Source organism: Hemitrygon akajei, chromosome 5 (assembly GCF_048418815.1).
Source record: "Hemitrygon akajei chromosome 5, sHemAka1.3, whole genome shotgun sequence".
NCBI lineage: Eukaryota > Metazoa > Chordata > Chondrichthyes > Myliobatiformes > Dasyatidae > Hemitrygon > Hemitrygon akajei.
In genome coordinates this window covers 83,790,080-83,810,426 of record NC_133128.1, presented here as the reverse complement: position 1 = coordinate 83,810,426, position 20,347 = coordinate 83,790,080, and the positions used below count along the sequence as shown (strand labels likewise).

At 38.1% G+C, this 20,347-nt stretch overlaps 1 long non-coding RNA gene across 2 annotated transcripts; it reads left to right on the top strand.

The window, feature by feature from the left end:
- The first annotated feature begins 6 nt into the window (after positions 1 to 6).
- Positions 7 to 13,644, top strand: LOC140727926 (uncharacterized). Of its 2 annotated transcripts, XR_012098971.1 has the most exons (4): positions 7 to 189; positions 11,515 to 11,636; positions 11,791 to 12,100; positions 13,193 to 13,644. It is a non-coding gene; the product is annotated as an uncharacterized lncRNA (long non-coding RNA). The 2 variants fall into 2 exon arrangements; XR_012098970.1 differs by lacking the exon at positions 7 to 189 and having other exon boundaries at positions 7,105 to 11,636.
- Positions 13,645 to 20,347: the final 6,703 nt, after the last annotated feature.

Genomic DNA, 20,347 nt, shown 5'->3' with positions numbered 1-20,347 from the left:
TTGGGCTCCAACGGTAGCGGCGCGAAGCCCGGCTGGCCGGCGGCCCGCGGGGGAGGGGTTCTCCGCGGTGACCGAGCCCCGGCGCCTCGCCTCCCGCCGCTCCCTCAGAAGCTCTCCCGGTCTGCTTCGACAGTACCACCCGGACGCTGGGGGCTCGCAATTTCGCGTACCCGACCCACTATTTTACAGGTCTGTTGGCGTTTCTCTACTTACTCTAAGTTGCTTTAAAGCTTTGCCATTTTTTCTCCCGCGGATACACTTAAGTATTAATTCTTCTACCTTGCGTAGTAGTTAAGGATGACAACTTCTATATAAAAAAATATCAAAGATCCACCATCTCCCTGAATTTGAACTTTTTTTTGGGATGTTAGATGACTTGTTCTGGTAAGATCAGCAAGTCCCCATGTAGTTCCAGCAATGTTTGCTTGTGTTTTGTGTAAAGTTGGAACCAATGGTATCGCAAAATTTTCAACCCCACATTAAAATTGTTTAAAGTGCGCTCAGTTCTTGTACCGGAGTTGTGGGTGTGAATGAAGAGGGGAAGACTACAGAGCTAATATAAAACCCCTGCTAACAATTTGAATTTGACCGTCTGGCTCTCATGCCAATGTGGTGTCACAGTTGGATAATTAGAAACGACCTGGTATGATTAAGACATCTATGGTCCTTATAGCTAAATGGATACCAAGACTCCAAAAAAAATCCTGAATTTCAAAATGGCAAGATAAGGGTTGTGTCCTAACAGTTTCCAGAAACTTGTAAAATCAAGCCCTCCCTTTTATTCTATAACATGATGGATTCAATGTTTTTGAGTACAGAGAGAAATGGAACATTACTGTAAAAGGTTTGGTTAGTTATATCCTTTTCCTTACATTAGGCCACTTAGATATAGACCATAAGGCATGGGAGGGCATAGAAGGTTTTTTAAAAAAAGTGTTTTGTTAATTTTCATTATCAGGTTTGAAATGAATTTTGGTGTGCAGCCTTTGGACAACCTGCCTAAGAATGCTTTACAATCATCATTTTCTGCAGATGCAAATAGGACAGACTATAGAAGAATACATAACTGCATACATGCCTGAGCATGCATCAGAATGGTCAAGGCTCTGATTGTACATCATTCACAAGATGATTTGACTTTGAGCAGAGTACCACAGCACCCAAATCAAACCACAAGTGCAGGAAATTTGAAATTTTAAAAAACCAGAAGATGCAGGAAACTCAGTAGATCAGACAGTTTCTGTGGAAAGAGAAAGTTAATATTTCAGGTCTAAAACTGAAACATTAAATCTCTTGATGCATTCAGGATCGAAGACTCTTCATTTATTTAAATTTACGCTATTAACTTGATATTGCAACAATTATGGAGCTGTTTTTAGGATGAGATTACAAATCTATTCATCTCTGCTGTGAACTAGATCGTGGGATTAAATTAAAAGCAACTTTTTTAGGATTTGGGGAGAGTCTTAAAACAGTATAGTTGGCCAACCAGCTAAAAAGTGAATCGAAATAAACTCAAACAAATTCCTTCTACCTACACAATGTCCATATCCCTCCATCTTCCTCATAAGAGGAATTTATAATTCTCTATCAGATGCAACTTAGTTGACTATGACAACTTTGCCCTTAAATAGCTAACATTCACCGATGACTGCAGAGTAAAATGTGTTTTAGAAAAATATGTAGTTTTTACCTAATTTATAGAAAGTTTTCAAACTAATTAGTCAATTTATCATGCACTGATTAAATCAGTAAGATGTTTTAAGTTGCTGTATCACATGATTACTATAATCACTTTAAATACATTACTTGATAAAAATTACAATGTTAGCAGTTTTGTTTATGTACTTCATGGGTTTTTCATGGAAAGGAACATGAAGCATTGAAGTATTTTCAGGCTTGTTTACAATTATACAGTACACAAAAAGTATTCTTTCTACTCTAGAAGACAATGTTTAATCCTATGCACAAGGCAATGGTAGGGTTTGGCAAGAACATGTTTCTAGATGCAGAATAGAATTTAGAGCAACGGTATCTACTTGCCTGGATTACTCGGGCAGAGTACATATAACCTGTAATTTTTGATTTAAGTGTGAATGCTACCACTGGGGCAATGGCACACTATTAGCAGTGATGACATACCATTTAAAATTATTCATTGTCTAATTGCTATGTTACTCTTGGAGTACAGGTAGCAGATTTGACTATATTAAAACTATAGACTCAGCTTATTCACTAAGTAATTTAAAATATGGCACATCCAATATTCCTGAAACATTTACAGATTTCAGTTGTAAAAGCAGAAAGACCGGCAAAGGACATTAAAAAGCAAAGCAGAATAAACACACTAAACAGAATCTACTTAGTCCTTATTAATTTCCAAAAATACCCAATTTCTGGTGCCTACCAAATCTAGTTAATAGTATGTTAAACATTCAGTGCAAGAGATGGCAGATTCTAGGAATGGGGTGTGACCCAGTCTGTCCAATAACTGAAGTTTCAATGTATTCCCTTCTAATAAGATGTTATGCAGTACTAAGCACATCTTTCACCAATAACTTGAGTTAAAGCTGTTAATAACACCAGAAATTCTCTAGAATAAACTATTGAAAGTTACTAAATAAGGAACTATTAAAATGCAAGTCAATTTTTAAAGTGTATAATACAGTTATAAATTAAACCATTTTCATTTCAAGAAAACAAATATAACATGATAAATGCTAATTTAAACAGAATAAGAGTTTTTAATACAATTTATGAACAATATTGTCAGATTAGTTCTAATGGGGGAAAAATGAGGGAATCATAACTTACTGTTGAAAGAGTAAATTCTGCAGATCAAGTATCAATCTAGATGAGTTTGGTGTTCTCCCTTATCTTCATTAATCTTTGAGTGTAACACTTATACAGGAGAAAAGGCAAGAAAAATTAATACTGAACTGGCATTAACTTGCACCAAAAAGTCCAAACTGATCAAGCAAAACGTGTAGTTTTTTTTAAAGACACTGAATTTATCTGATGGCAGGCACACTAATTTTTTCCAAAGCATACCATTAATCTCCTAACTCCAAATTTGAGTATAATGTTGGCAATAATGTTAAACATAAGTTTATCAATATTGCCTCAGATGAGTCATCTCTGCAATACTTATTGGTTTCAAATTTGGAAGCTTGTTAATTAGAACGGTGCACGAATGGCTCAGATATTAATATTAATTATTCCATCCCTCTAAAAAAAAAACACTACGACCCAAGATTAGAAAAGTAAAGAATACGTCGGACACTGTCATATTTGAATCTACAGCTCAAATTAAACAGACCAATAGGAGGTGGGATTCCAGTTCCAAACAACGATCAGTAGTGCCTCCGTTTTTAATAGCAAAACATTAATTGCAGACACTGTAAATATTATGAGTCCACAATAAATGTGTGTGTGTTAAAGTGGGCTCTTAGGATATTTAAATATTGACTATCCAAGTTAGATAATCAGTGTTGCATTGTTCCTGTCAATCAAGGTGCTGCGCGCTATCGAAAAATGCCCGTAAATCTAGACAAGCAGAACTGCAGAAGACAGTCGCACGCATTTCTCCAGTATACTCTACAGATTAAAGATGTTGTACTTGTTAATACAACATTGTCATCGTTAATTAACTAGGTAAACTTAAACTCCGAAATGTATTCCAATGCTACAGATGACATTTTACAATCTTCTCAGAAGTTATGTTGTGCTTGTTGTATTAAACTTTCCGAATACTGTACATACTAGCCTGTCATTCTTAGACTTGCTCCTCTGTAATGTTTTTAAGTTGAAACTTGTATCATGCTACGATAACGATTTTCTTAATTTGGCGTGCCGGTTTTGAGGGGCATTGCAAATATTTGTATAATATACAATATAGTAAAGACAATTGTCACTTTTAATTAAAATAGACAAAATAGAAAAGCTAGGATGTAGTTTCTGATTTCAAAGGAGTCTGTTCACTTCCCCTTGTCCAGGCCTATTTGTCCCAGGTTTACTTGTGATTCCATTAGGGCAGATAATCCGCAATACTGTATTGCAAACGGCTTATTGTTTGTAACAAAGTACTACGCTACAGCGGAAGTACCGCCCTCTTTACTATTCCATACGTCAATTGGCTGTGTGACGCTGTCACTGGTCTCATTTGGCATTTTCCTGATAGATGGTCAACTATTGTTTGGTAGTCACAGCCGTCAATCTGCTTATGCCGGAAGATCACTGTGTATCAATGTAAATAGTGTAGTAGTAGTATTATTATTTCTATGCAGGGTTGTTAGGAGTTGCTTTATATTACCTCAGTCAAGGTGTGCTGCCTTGTTTACAGTAGCATAATTCATGATGGCAGATCATAAGTAAACGGAGAAAGGGTTGACTTCTATTCTCCCCTTTATTATTAAGTTATAACGCAACCTCCAATACATAATCGAAAATAAACAACGTTCCTTTCTCCATTATTTACGGAAATTTTACATAAAATGTCCAGTTTTCTCGTCGAACAAGAATAAACAAAATATCTAGAGTAAAATAAACAAAACCGTCGTATCATATGGCACTACCTTATCTTCACATCAACAATTTTATACAGTAGTTTAAATCTGGAATTGCGTCATCCCATATTTGAGCATCGGTACAATTAGTATTAGTTAAGTTGATGTCCGCTAAGGTACAATTTAATATATTCCCAAACGTCTTCGATCATGCACTATTTAGTTAGACGATCCATACAAACCGCATAAGTTTAAAGACTCCACGAGCTATGTTGTTTGTCCTTAAATAACGCGGCGAACAAAAGAAGCAGTAACTGTGCTTGATAAAATTAACGCAGGTACATTACGGAACACTTTTATGTAGTCTTAACAGAAGAAAACGATATGGACACTTACGGATTCGCGAAAATCGGTACTTCAGGACTCCGACAGTTACAGGACGCATGTTTTTTTTAGTATAAAGAATCATTACAAAACTCGCTATTATGTTTAACCCAACTACAAAGCTTACCCTTTTATGCAGTTTCAGCAAGCTTCAAGGAAGTTGTCCTTTTGTTCTACTATTTATAGATTGCGTCAACGTTGCGAAAAGGGTGGGCGGAGCGGTGCCTGCAGGAAAGCGCGCAATACACGCGACCTACCATCCAGTCGTAGTAAACTAGCAGGTCGAATTATCCCACGTGTCTGCAATTGGAATCTATATTTAAGAGCTGAACAAGTTGTATAATGCTTTACAAAGGGGGCACATTTTGTAAATATCTGTGACTTGCGTTGGTGGACTAGAAGTGAAAAGGTCGGATGAAATACTTTGAATACACGCGTTTATTTAAACTTGTGTTTTGACATGCATGAGGTATGCTACTTGCTGATTCAAACATTATTTACTGATATTCATTTGTCTTAGAGATGTTGAATATTGGTTTGCAAAGCCACGGGGGAAATAACATATAGAATGTTTATATTTAGTACCAGAGTGTTGTAGCTTTGCATTGGCATAAATTAAAATTCAGAAGTCACGATTTTCTCCTACTTTACTAAAAATATCTTTGTAGTGTACTGAACTAAGACGATCTACATGATAAACCACTATGCAGTCATTGAGAGCATGTTCATTCGGTGTCTCCTATTAAATGCGCAGAAAAGATGAAGTGAAATTAGACTAAATTGCAATTTTGTTGATGCAGTTCACAAGTGTGCTTCAGATGTTATGGTAGAGGACTTAACAAGCAGCCGTATACAAGACCATGTCTTAGTGACTACGTTGGTGTCCACCATGAGAATCGAAATTTAGCCCTCATTTTCTCTTTAATCTGCATGAATCTCGGCACGTGATAAATCTTAGTCAAGATATTTATTTCCCTAGTGCTCACATAAAAATGATTCAGCACACTCCTGGGGACAAGAAGCAAAATATAAAGAGATTATCTTTGTCACATGTACATAGAAATGTACAGTGAAATCCGCCATTTGCATCAACAACCAACACCGCTGGAGAATGTGCTGGGGACATTCCTCAAGTGTTGTCATGCTTCCTATGCCAGCAAAGCATGCCCATAACTTGCTTAAACTTACTCATATGTCTTTGGAATATCAAAGAAATCCGGAGCACCCAGAGGAAATCCATGCGGTCACATGGAGAACATACAAACTTACAGGCAGCGGCGGGAATTGAACCCTCATCTTCTGATGCATGGTATTGTAAAATGTTACATTGACTACATTGCTACTGTGCTGGTTCTCATAGGGCTACTGGCAAAATTAGATCTCTGACATGTCTCAATTTTTGTTAGCACTATATAAAGTCATAGAACAGTACAGCACAGAAACAGGCCCTTTGGCTCACCTAGTCCATGCGGAGCCATTAAGATGCCTAGTCCCATCAAACTGCATGTGAACCACAGGCCTCCATATCCCTACTATCCATCCATCTGTCCAAACTTTTCTTAACTGTTGATATCGAACTTGCATGTACCACTTATGCTAATCGCTCGTTCCACCCTCTCGTGACCCTCTGAGTGAAGAATTTTCCCCTCACGTTCCCCTTAAACTTTTCACCCTTCCCTCTTAAGTCATCACCTCTAATTGTAATCCCACCCAACTTCAGTGGAAAAAGCCTGCTTACATTTGCCCTATCTATACCCCTCAATTTTGTAAATCTCTAACAAGCCTCTCCTCAATCTGCTACGTTCCAAGGAATAAAGTCCTAACCTCTTCAATCTTTCCTTTTAACTCAGGTCCTCCAGTCCTAGCACCATCCTTGTAAATTTTCTCTACTCTTTCAACCTTATTTACATCTTTCCTGTACGTTGGTGAACAAAACTGCATGCAATACTCCAAATTAGGCCTCATTAATGTCTTGTACAACTTAAGCATAACATTCCATCTCCTGTACTCAGATATATAGTTTTAATGTGAAACTTGAACCAATAACTTCAAATATACCAAAATGATTTTAATTATCATTGGTGTAAAATGAATAAATTGGTTCTTCACAGCAACCAACTTTTATGAAAGCTATTTCCTATGAAAACAAACTATTTAAAAGGCCAATGATACTCAAAGGCCAATGATACTCAAATTCCTCCAAGAGGACCACAACCTTGTCGTGGTTTGGAGGCTTGCGTGCCTCAATGACCCAGAGAGCTATGTTGGCTATAGTTAGGGCTTTATTCTTATGCCCCTCGGTATCCCATGCCAAGCAGTTCAAAGGGTAGAGGCCAGACTAAGAGTGGTCCATCAGTCCTTCAGGTTCATGGTTTCAGTTCAGGGCTAACAACCCTGACTGGAAACACAAAACTGTAATGGAAACAGTAATGAAGAATCTTTCTACATCTGACTGCGATGCTGTTCCTGGGTCTCCACCCAGATCTTGCGTGATTGACAATAGTGGAAAACCAAGAGGAATTGCAACATGATGAAGAACACCACAAGAGATGGAGGGCCTTCATTGCTGTCCTCAATGCCAGCAGCATAATGATACTCAAATTACATTCTTTGTCACTTTGCATTGTTGTATTGATTAGTCACAATGCCTTATTGCAGGCACAGCTCACAATTAATGAAGAGTATTCTTTGGACCATCATTTGCATTTTTGAACACAAATTTATTGAAAATGACATTTTTTTTACACACCAAACAATTTACTTTGTATTATATGAAAATCAAAAATAGACATTAATGACTCTGCAGTCAGCCATAGGGATCATGCTTAAAGTGGCATACAATTTAACATCAAAGACCTCATCCACTCCAATTACAAGGGCTCAACATTTTTGCAACTTTTTCCAATCCTTTGCTGTGGCTCTCCATAGCAGATAGTGATGCAAGCAGAATGCTCTCCATGGTACATCTGTAGAGAGTCTTTGGTGACGTACTAAATCTCCTGAAACTCCTAATGAAATATAGCTACTGAAGTGCTTTCTTTGTAATTGTTTCAATATGTTGGACCCATGATAGGCCTTTAGAGATGTTGACACCCAGGAACTTGAAACTGCTCACCCTTTCCACTGCTAATCCCTTTCTACTTCTCCCTCGCTGTGGACTGATGTGTGTTTCCTTGACTTCCCCTTCCTGAAGTCTACAATCAACTCCTTGGTCTTACTGATGTTGAATACAATCTTGTTGTTACAACACTACTCAACCAGCTCATCCAGCTCACTCTTGTATGTCTCCTCGTCACTATCTGAAATTCTACCAATAATGGTTGTGTCATTGGCAAATTTATAGGTGGTGTTTGAGGTGTGCCAGCATCAGCGAGGAGGAGATGTTATTACTGATCTGTATTGACTGTGGTCTGCTGATAAGGAAGTCAAGGATCCATTTGCAGAGGGATGTACTGTGGCCCAGATTTTGGAGCTTATTGATTAGTACTGAGAGTTGAATGCTGACCTGTAGTCAATAATCTGTAGCCTGACGTAGGTATTGCAATTGTCCTGGTGACCAAAGGCCAAGTGGAGAGCCAGTGAAATTGCATCCACTGTAGGCCTATTGTGGTGATAGGAAAATTGCTGCAGGTATAGGTTGTTGCTTGGGCAGGATGCTGACAATGACCCCCTTCTCAAAGCACTTCATCACAATAGATGTGAGTGCAACTGGGCAATGGTCATCAAGGAAACTCATCCTGCTCTTGGAGACTAGTACGAAAGTCGCCTTTTTGAAGCAGGTGTAAACCTCTGACGGCAGCAGTGAGATATTGAAGACATCCGTGAACATCCACACCAGTTGGTTGGCACAGGTTTTTAGTGCCCTATGAGGTGCACCATCACCATCCTGACGCCTTGCTAGGATCCACCCTCTTGAAAGAGGTTTCTGATGTCGGCCTCTGAGACCGAGATCACGGGGTCATCAGATACTGCAGAGATTTGCACGGGTGTAGTTTTATTCTCCATTTCAAAGCATGGGTAAAGGGTGTTCAGCTCACCTGGAGTCCTGCATCACTGCATGTAGGAAGTAATGGCATGCAAACCCTGCCAGAGTTGATGTGCATCGGATTCTGTCTCTGACTTCAATCAGAGTTGTTTTCTCACTCTTAAAGTAGGCTTTCATAGGTTGTAGTTGGACCTTGTATCGTTCTGGATGTGTCCCTTTAAGGGCTGGCTCCCAAGATTGGAGCTGTGCAGCTAATGTCAGCAGCTACATAATACTGAAACACATCAGTTTGAAACAGTGTGCCATTACACGAGGGAATTTGATAACAACTTAATAAAGATCGCACTTGAAAATTGCAAACCAAAGGGCATTTATAGCACACTTTTCCAAAAAAAAAGGGAACTTCAAGGCACAGTAATGTATTGAAAATTGTAAACCTATAAAATACATAAAAAACAAGCATCAATGTGAACTGAGTTGGCTGAGCTTTACAGGTACTAGCATCACCTGTTGGACCTACTATATGCCATAATTATTCAGTATAAATAAAGAACTGAGAAAGAGAATTGACAGAGTTAAGGACTCTAACAAATGCAAAATTGCTGGGTGCATGGTTTTAAAATATTCCACCATTTAACGGAGCTTTGAGTCAACAGAATAAGATTTTAAATCTAGATTGCTGATTAGTATCAGATGATCAGTGTAATATCATATATAGCATCATATTTACACACTGTGGTGCTACAATATCACATGCCCAGATGCTGAGCATGGAGAAAATAATTGGTGATATATGCTCGAAAATGCTTCTGTGGCAATGCATTTTGAAAGCATACTGCTTACCTGTGGGAACTGCTTTTTATCCATTGGGCCAATTTTTCTTTTCTTTTGAAGTTCTGAATGGTAAAATAAATAAGTGTATTTGTCTACAATTCACTGCTATACTAGTTCAATATAAGGTTTAATTTATGTGAAATAAGTGTAGCAAAGTGGCACTATTTGTTTAGTATATACAGGATGCACAGCAGTTTTCAAAATACAAGCTTGTGACCTACATAAGCCTAATTCACTGGTGGCTTTTTTTATGAAAACCACTGAATTCTGTAATTTTCATACCATTCATTTTGTGCTGCTAAGGTACATTTCAAACATTTATTATTTTAAATAGCCTTTTGTTTATGTGACTGCTTATTTTTTGAGCAGAACTGGCTTTAAAATTCATGATTAAGAATTGTTTTTTTTCTTTCTGTAACCTATTTGAAAATTCAATAAAAAAAAATTAAAAAAAAGAATTGGTAATGTTGTTGCTTAAAGTATGTTCTGTAGCCAATATACAAAATATGATGTGAATCAGTGACAAAGGAATATCTAATTGAAGAGTTGGAATCATTTTTTAAAAAGACTGGAGAAAGGAGACCACAGAAATAATGAGTAATGTAAAATTATCTTCGAGAAGAATGAATGCAAGAAGACAAAAGTATAGGACACAGGTAATGCAGCAGGGCCATAAGGGAGCAAAGGCACTGAGAAATACAAGATGAGAATGAAAGGGAATATACAATTTATAGGATGTACAGCACTTTATTTTGCAGTTGTGATTGGTGTATAATTTTAATGAGATTGGAGAAATACAATGACTTAACACCTACCAGTTCCCTCTCAAATGAATGCCATTATTTAAAAATTCAAGCCAACTTGACTTTTGCAGAAAATAGCTCACTAAATTTTGAGTGGGTCTAGTTTCAGAAATGAATTCCCAGTTGTAAACTTTATAAATCTGATATAATCTATTGCATGTTTTTATTAACTATCCAAATGAGTAATCAACAATAGAAAATAATATTCTAAATGATTAGCAAGTTTTAAGTTCCATGGCCTAGAAAATTGATTACATCAAAATTCACCAAAGTGGCAATACTGTATATGGGTCCATGTCATTATTATCCTGATGTTAACTATATTTGAAGTTTGTGCGTGCAGTTTGTACTTTGAAAGAGTTTGAATTGTACTAAACAATTCAACAATGGGGGTAATTTCAGGAGCTCCCAGCACCACCTGAATGTAACTGAGGTTGATTGAAGTCACATTTCTATCTCTTAAAGGAGGTAGCCCTCCAGGTATGCGATTAAGACCTCGCGTAAGGTATTGTCAGGGTAGTGAATGCCAAGAATAATGGTTCAAGAAACTGGTTGTAAGATGTTTAATGATCTTGAATACGTGATCAACTTGAGTGCATGTATCATCAAATCCCATCCCAAAATATCTATGAATGTAGACGTATGAAACTTCTGGGATTATAACACCAGCAACTGGCTTGTAACAATCTGTATCAATTACCTAATATTTGTGTCTCATCCTACATTCACAATTTTATCCCTTTTCAACAGTCATGCACATTTCAAAGCTGCAGCATATGTTTTGGATAGAGATTGATTTTTGACTAGTGGCGAATCAAGGTATGTGCAATTTGTATGAAGAAGTAATGTGAAAAGATCAGCTGTATTAAATGGTGGAGGGGGCATGAGGGACTAATATGCTTATTCTGTTTCTTGTGTTCTTGCACACATTCCCAGCTATTTAATTGTGGCACCTTAGAGAGTGCATGCTGCTTATTGATACTTGTACCTCTCTCTTTTACAGGAGAAACTATACACAACCTATGAAAGCAGAAGCAAGCTGTCAGGGGCTGTACTGTGGAGCACTGTGTTTGGATAAGAAGCTTTGGGGTTCCATGGAATTGACTGCTGCAGTTGCAAATGGAGGTTGTGGAAAATGACAATGCGCTTATATTTGTAGTTATTAATTATATCCCTTAAGCTATTTCATTTGATTTAACAATCACATGTCTTAAGCGTGTCTCTCCTACGTGCTATCTTCTTTCAGTATGACTATACCAGTATATCTTTTTCCTTACAGATACTCAAGAGCTCCCACCTGTACAGATCCCAATAGCTGAGGAAAAATCATTGGAAGAATAAAATCTCTGTCAGTTCATTTGACACTTAGTCTCCAGTTGAGATACTGGCACCTCATGATCTAAAGGATAGTTTTTGAGCCAACACTTGTACATTAGATGGCATTACTGCCCTGCTGATGTTCCAGACAGTTGTGTCCCAGCCCATATGGAGGGTTTGATGACGTGAATTCCCCAGAGGATTTGGGTGAGGACTTTCATGGGACTGCCTGTAAATAAAACCATGTTCGCATTGAAATGCACAGACCATTGGTAAGTCTACAAAGAAAATGGCTGAAATTTAAGAATTTGGAACACCATTTTCTACTTTAGGAGTTAGTTCCTATGAGGATTTTGAAACCATTTTTCAGTGTGGTAGTAGTGGCCAGATCCATGTAAATGCTAAAGAACCCAACTATGCTGTTTATAGCTTCCAGGCAGAATCCATCCATCTTATAAACTCCATAGTGAAGGTTCAAACTTCATGGCATGGAAGCTCAGGCTATTAAATTTGCCCTGAATTTAAGTGATGCCACAATACTCCAGAAATTGTCGTTCAGTTTAATAGCATGTTGACATCCTTCTCTGAGGAAATTGTGGTTCAGTATATTGTGACTTTGCTGTCTTAATTCAGGAATATGACATTTATGCCTTCATTACTGTTACTTCAAGATTGCCCTCTCTACTGCCCATCAACTAGTTAGCCCAAATTGCTGTAATTCATAAAGACATGGGATGATCTGAAGCAAGCCAAATTGAGCTAGGTTTGTTGAAGATCTTCATAGCATCTCTGCTGTAAAGGAGCAGCCATTTGTTAACATGACAGAAGCCATTAAGAGATTGGGCAGGTATAGGCATACTGAAAGCAGGCAGTAAGGACATCTTAACAGTAGGCAAGGTTTTTATTACTAATTGGAGGTATACTTTTTTGGGCTATAGAATGACTTCAGTTGGTTCTGGTGTTTATGGTTTGTATTTAAATCAACGCTCAGTTGATAAACAATAGATAGGGTGTTAACCTGGGAACTGTGCCAGTGGAAGAATCATAAAATGAGATCTGTGAAAGCATTACCTTTCAATTTCTTGACCTATTACTGACTATGCCTTGGTACTGTTTGGTGGGCAGCTACAACATTGTGAACAAGCATATAAGAATAATCAAAAATAATAACTAATTAGGATGGGTTGTGAAGTTGTGGTTCACTCGCAGATTGTAGAGTGCTGCCATTGAAGTCTTGAGCGTTCAAACATTCATTTTGCAGACAACTTGTGTGCTACCTAAATATTGTCAACAATGTGGATGCGTGCAGCAATCAATGGAGTTGTTTTGCCATTAATTAATTAAACCTTCTCACTGTCTTTCAGGATGCTCAAAGGGAGGCAATAATGGAAATGCTTTGCAGCAGTGTTTCTATAGAATTGGAAACTTAAGTGCTTCTGAGGGCATTTTGTTTGTTTTAGGTTAATTTCTGTTCAGTGTTGGTTCCTAGAATGTTTAAGGTGGAGAACTGGTCAATAATGACATTGACGAATGTTAAGGAGAAATGACTGGATGACTCTTGTTGGAAGTTGTCAGTACTAGGGACATGAAGGCTGATGATATTAATCAAAAACACAAGAGATTCTGCAGATGCTGGATATCCAGAGCATAATGCACAAAATGTTGGAGGAACTCAGCAAGTCAGACTGCATCCGGAAATCAATAAACAGTTGATGTTTCAGGCCGAGATTCTTCATCAGGACTGATGAACTGTATGGAATATACTGTAGCGTTCCAGCCCTCCCATTCTAGATAATAAAATGCTTCTGACAACTGATTATGGTTGTTTGTTTGTCTCTTTTACAGTAATAATAATTGCCGCCATGTAGTATTTTGTAGAGCCTGAATAGAACCATCAGTTAGTCCGACATGGCAGCTGAAATGTGTATGCAGCAACATGACTCAGCAGGAATGAGTATTATGGGGCTCCCATACATTCTATCTTGACCATTTAGATCTTTAATACTTGATAAACACTATGTGAACATATGAATTCACATGCAGTATGAAATGACATGTCTGTGCAATCTATTATGTTCTGAATCTCTTGGGAGGTCCATTGTACAAATCTGCATGCGCACACTGGCTACCTGCTCTACCTGAAGAAAAAGAGGTGAATTCCTTTGTCTGTGATTATGGAACATTCATTATGCCATAAATGCAGAAGTGAGCAATTATCTATTAAACCACCTCTTTACGAAAGAAAAGTTCTTATGAGGAAAAAGAAAAAGATCTCTTCAGTATAAATGCCAGACTCTCTACAGTTCAGCTCTGGTTCCCTGTATATGTCTTTCACTGAGGTTTAGGTACAAACATACAGAATGCATGGCCTAAACATAATCATAATAATAGTAGTTACAAAAATGATGAGCCTTCAGACTTTAATTTTGTCATTGTGAACACAGGACATTTGTATCACATTTCCAAATTGTATTTTTCTATTAAAAGGATTTAGGACAATAGGATTTATATTATGTTTATTTTTGAACCATGTGAGTTTATTTTGTTTGCACCAGGAATTTCATGTTCTCTGTTGCTGCAAATGCTAGGAGAACTGTTTGGTTTGGATGGTCCTGATTCATATTTATACTTTTTCGGTATTGTTCTGATGTACAGGAATAATTGCTTTTGGATTGCTTGGATGAACTGAAATAGAAATATCAAACAATTTACTTGTCAATTAAGGTTTTAATGTTTAGCATTAATGTGTTTGTGAAGATAATTTGACAACAAGATGATATGCCAGTAAAGATCCTTTTATTACTTGTTTTGAAGACTAAAATTCATAAACTTTAGTTAATATTTTACATTGAGGTCATATTAATATATTTTACATGTGTTATACAATATATAGCTCATATGGTATATCCTGAATTTAAATGAACCTTCAGTGAGAATGTGCAATATTTCCATAAATGGAAAGAAGAAAAATGGATTTTAATGTGTTTAACACTTCTGATGAAAATACATATTCTCCTTCCCCGCCACTTTTTATGCAAAGAAATACATATTGAATGTCTGAGCTTCAACAAAATAGTAAATAGAAAGTCATTCCTGTTAGGAAGCACTATACAGACTGTATAGTCTGCTGTACAGTGTTATATTCTGTCTCCTGAAGTTCATCCCTTAGATTATGAAGTTCAGAAAATTGGGCCAGTTGGTTATATGCTGCAGAACCTTGTTATGAAGAGGATTCAGCTTCAGTTGATGCTTAAGTAGATGTGCAACAGGCAGAGAAGGAAGTGGAGGAAGAATGGCAAGAGGAAAAGGGCACCCTCTTTCTGAATGGGCTTTCTGTCATCAACAAATTAGACTGCAATACCGTTGAATGTGATTGCAATTCACACTGACCTATCTTCCCATTGGAGACCTGGTCAGCATTGCCTGGCCATAATGAAAAAATATAAACTACCAGAAATATATGTTTAAAACAAATTTTTAGAAATTTGCATTATTTGTTGTACACAAATCCTATTCACCTTTTCAGGTTACTTTTAAGTTTTGTCATTCAAATGTTTGTGCCTTTCCAAATAATCCAAGGTATTTCTTTCCCAGTGGTGCAGCATGGTTGGTAAAAGAGGATTGACTTGCATTGGTATTGTTGGCACATGGTTTTGTGGGATGATGTGAAACACTTCTTTCTGGGTATAGAAGGAGCCGCTTCAGAATGTACCAGTTGCCATGTGCAGCAGCAGTCAGGGTTGTATAGCTGTCTGTCTAGTCAATGGCAAGGACATTGGCTGAATGTTTATGATGGAATCATGACTGTTAACATTTTCAGAGAGGGCACCAATTTCATTCTCCATAAGTTCATTGCCACTCCCCTGAGATAGTGCTTCATCAATCATTGTGACTTAGTGGAGCTGAGATGCTGATCAGCATCACTACATTATGGATGGCTTCATTGTGTTCTAATGAAGTGCCCATCATTTCTATGCTGGGCAGAATTGGAGTTTGTGTACAATGTCAATTCTAGACCCCTCCATTCTTTGAATATTGCACTTGGACTTGCTTGCAATATGCAAATTATTTCACTATAAATGACCACAGGCTCTCTTCTAGCTCATTAAATTTGGATTGGTTTTCTAGGATACAGTGGAAAGCTTGACTTGCGTACTATTTATACACAGTGCACTGTTGTAGTACAAGATAAATCAATAGCTGAATGCAGATTAAAGTAAAAGCAACAAAAAGTGTGTAGGTGGACAATAAAATGTAAGATCATAATGAAGTAGATTATGAGGTGAAGAGTCCATTTATTGTACTAAGGAACCATTCAATAGTCTTTTAACAGTGGGGTAGAAGCTGTCCTTGAGCCTGGTGATATGTACCTTCAGGCTTTTGTATCTTCTGCCCTTGGGAGGGGGGTTGAAGAGAGAATGCCCTGTGTCGGTGGGGTCTTTGATTATGCTGACTGTTTTACAGAGACAATAGGAAGTATAGACAGAGTCCATGAAGGTGAGGCAGGTTTCTGTGATTGCTGAATTGTGTCCATAACTCCGCAATTTATTGCGTTCATGGGCAGAGCATTTGCCAGACCAAGTTGTTGTTCCTTTGGTGACAGGGTCATGCCAAATTTCTTATGCATCCTGAGGAAGTAGAGGCATTACTCAGCTTTCTCGGCCTTGACGTCTACTTGGTTGGACCAAGACAGACTATGGTGATGTTCATTTCTAGGAACTTGAAGCTCTTGGCTCTCTATGCCAACACTGTTGATGTAGAGAGGAGCATGTGCATGACCTCCCCTTCCTTAACTTAATAACCAGGTTTTTTTGCTGCCATTGAGGGAAGGGTTGTTATAATGACACCATGTTATCTCCTTACTGTAGTCCGACTCATTGTTACTTGAGATTTGACCCAAGACAGTAATATCATGTGCAAGCCTGTCATAGAGTCATAGGGCACTACACCACAAAAACAAGCCTTTCAGCTCATCTAGACTGTGCTGAACTATCCTGCCTAGTCACATTTATCTGCCTGCATGTGGCCCATAGCCTTCAATAACCCTCCCATCCATGTACTTATCCAAATTACTCTTAAATATTGCAATTGAAGCCACTTCCACTAGCAGCTCATTGCACACTCTCACCACTCTGAGTGAAGAGGTTCCCCCATTTATTTCACCTTTCACTGTTAAACTATGACCTCTAGTTCTCATCTCTCCCAACCTTGATGGGAAAAAGCCTACTTGCATGTAACCACTCTATACCACTCATAATTTTGGGTACCTCAATTAAATTCCCTTATTTTCCTATGCTCCAGGGAGTAAAGTCCCTTTTCAAACTTTCCCTGTAACTCAGATCCTCAAGTCCCCAGTCCCAGCAACATTCTTGTAATTTTTTTTGTACTATTTCATTCTTAGTGATATCTTTCTAGTAGGTAGGTGATCAGAACTGAACAAAATACTCCAAATTAGACCTCATCAACATCTTATACAACTTCAACATAACATCCCAACTCTTGTACTTAATACTCTGATTTATGAAGGTCAATGTGCCAAAAGCTCACTTTACGACTCTACGTACTGTGACACCACTTTCAAGGAATTATGGATCTGTATTCCTAGATCCATCTGTTCTACTGCACTCTGTCCTACTGTTCATAGTGTATGTTCAACCCTGGTTTGTACTCCTAAAGTGCAATATCTTACACTTATTTGCACTTAATTCTACCTGCTATTTTCCTAGTTGATTCGGATCCCACTGCAAAGTTTTATAGCCTTCCTCACTGCCCAATCTTGGTGTCATCCACAAATTTGCTAATCCAGTTTACCACATTATCATCCAGATCATTGATACAGATGAAAAACAACAATGAACCCAGCATCAGTTTCTGGGTACACCACTAGTCATAGGCCTTGAGTCAGAGAGGCAACTATCTACAATCAGTCTTTGGCTTCTGCCAGTAAGCCAATGTTGAATCCAATTTGCTACTTAATCCTGAATGCCAAGCAACTGAACCTTCTTCACCAGCTTCCCATGTGAGTCTTTGTCAAAGGTCCATGTAGGCAGCATCCACTGGCTTTCCTTCATCAACTTTTCTGTTACCCTGCTCGAAAAAACTCTTATAAGATCAGTTAGCCATGACCAACCACAACAAAGTCATATTGACTATTTCTAATCAGATATGTCTATCCAAATATTTATATATCCTGTCCCTTATTGATGTTGGGTTCACTGGCCTATAATTTCCCAGCAAATAGTTTTAGAGCCTTTCTTGAACAACCGTTCGCTATCCTCTAGCACCTCACCCATGGTTAAGGATGTTTCAAATACCTCTGCCAGGGTCCTTGAAATTTCTGCATTGGCCTTCCACAAGATCCAAGGAGATACCTTGTTAGGTCCTAGGGACTTATACACCCTAACTTGCTTCAAGACAAGCACCTCCTTCTGTATTATGCACATGGTCAATGACCTCACTGTTTTTTTGTCTCAGTTCTACAGATGCTGCATCTCAGTCCTGAGTAAATACAGGTGCAAAAAATCCATTTGATGTCTTCCCCATCTCTTTCAGCTCCATGCATAGATGACCATGCGGATCTTTAAGTGAACCAATTTTATCACTTCCTGTCCTTTTGCTCTAAATATATCTGTAGAAGTCCTGGGGATTTTCCTTCATCTAGTCTGCCAGAGCAATCTCATATCTTTTAGCTCTCCTGATTTACCTCTGAAGTGTTCTCTTGCATTTCTTATACCCCTGAAGCACATCATTTGATCCTAACAAACTATATCTAATTGATCTCTCCCTCTTCTTTTCTGATGCCATCATAATTGGCCTTTCTTCAATTTAACCATCTCAACCTGAGAAACAGTCCTATTTTTCCAATAAAATCTTGATACTAATGGGATTATGATAATCAAATCTAAAGTGTTCTCTTACACACACTATTATGTCATATCTCTATAAGACTATAGAAATTGTGATTTTTTTTTTTTCAGTTACAAGGTTCCCAGAACTGCATTGTTGGGTTTCTCAGTCATTTTCAGCACATGCCACTATATTGATACATATTGCAAGATCTCTCAGCTGGACAGCTACAACATAAACAGCCTTTAAAGGGGAAGCCACAATATAAAGCAGTATTCTTCTGATTGCTAGATGTGGTGAACTACATATACCTGTCTGGGCATGCCCCCCCCCCCCGCTGCTGACTGCTCCCGTGGCTCCTCCCACAGACCCCGGTATAAAGGCGATTGGAGGCACTGCTCCTTCCTCAGTCTCCAGGATGTGTGTGGTGGTCGCTTGCTGCTTGTGCTTTCTTCCAGCCAATAAAAGCCTACCTTAACTCACGTCTCCGAGAGTTATTGATGGTGCATCACTAGATATTCACTGTTGAAAGAATTAATGTATTGGTGATGGGAGGGAGAGTGGTCCGAGGGATTCCAGGAGCACAGAAAGGTAGCACAGAATGTGTGTACTATTAAAGGAGGCTACTTTACAATTGTAGACCTTTCAGGGTTACAAGCAGAGGCTCCTGCCATGGTGGTCTTTGTAAGTACATAAGTACAATTAAAGAATGCCTGCACTTGGGGAAGTATACACTGCAGGAAAATCCCTGTATCCATTCTTTGGCCTGGTGGAAAAGTCGATGATGCCTTTTATGCTTGAGTGCTTGGTATGGGTAACATTAATTCAGGAATGAGGAAAAATTGTTGAATGTGACAGAGATCTGTGGAAATTGCTGAGATTGATCCTGAGACTAGGAAACAATAGAACTTGTAGGCCAAGATATTTTGCGAATACTTAAAGAGCAAGATGATAACGTAGTAAAGCAGTTGTTCCCAACAGAATCCTTGGCTTCTATGGGCAAAACAGCTGAGGTACAAATGAAGGTCAATGCACAGTTTTAGGGTAAAGGTGTTAGTAAAGTTAAACAATAGTTATTTCTTCCTTCCTTGCGGCTTGTACGATAATCTTTTCTCCTCTTGTAGGTGCTAAACTGCTCCTCAGACCGAGGAAAGGGTTCTGCATCAAGATTCTCGCAAGAGTTGTAGTGTACTTTTACAGATACAAATACTGTAGTGATAACTAGAATCGGATCTTGTGTAATGTTTCTGTGCACTATACATTTCAATTTTGAAGAAAAATCAATTGTAAAGGAAAGTTTTCATGAAGTGCACAGTACAATTGTTATTCTGGAACCATGCATTCTTTATGCCAAAAAACAAAAAATTGCTGATGGATCAGGTGAAATCCAATAAGTAACAAAACAGAAAAAGTGTGCTGTGTCTATGTTAATGAAGCTGAAAGATGTTTTGGCACTTCGCAGATTATGATATATTCAAGGATATTAAACGGGCTTTTATAATAGGTGAATGCAGGGGAAATATGAGGTGATGAATTTTGACAAAATGAAGAGAGACAATAGAAAATAATACTGTTCTAGAGGGAGTACAGGACTAGTACAACTTGAATATGTGTATGCAAATTATTAAAAATACTGGAGCAGTTTAGGAATAAGGCATACACAATTCTGGGAT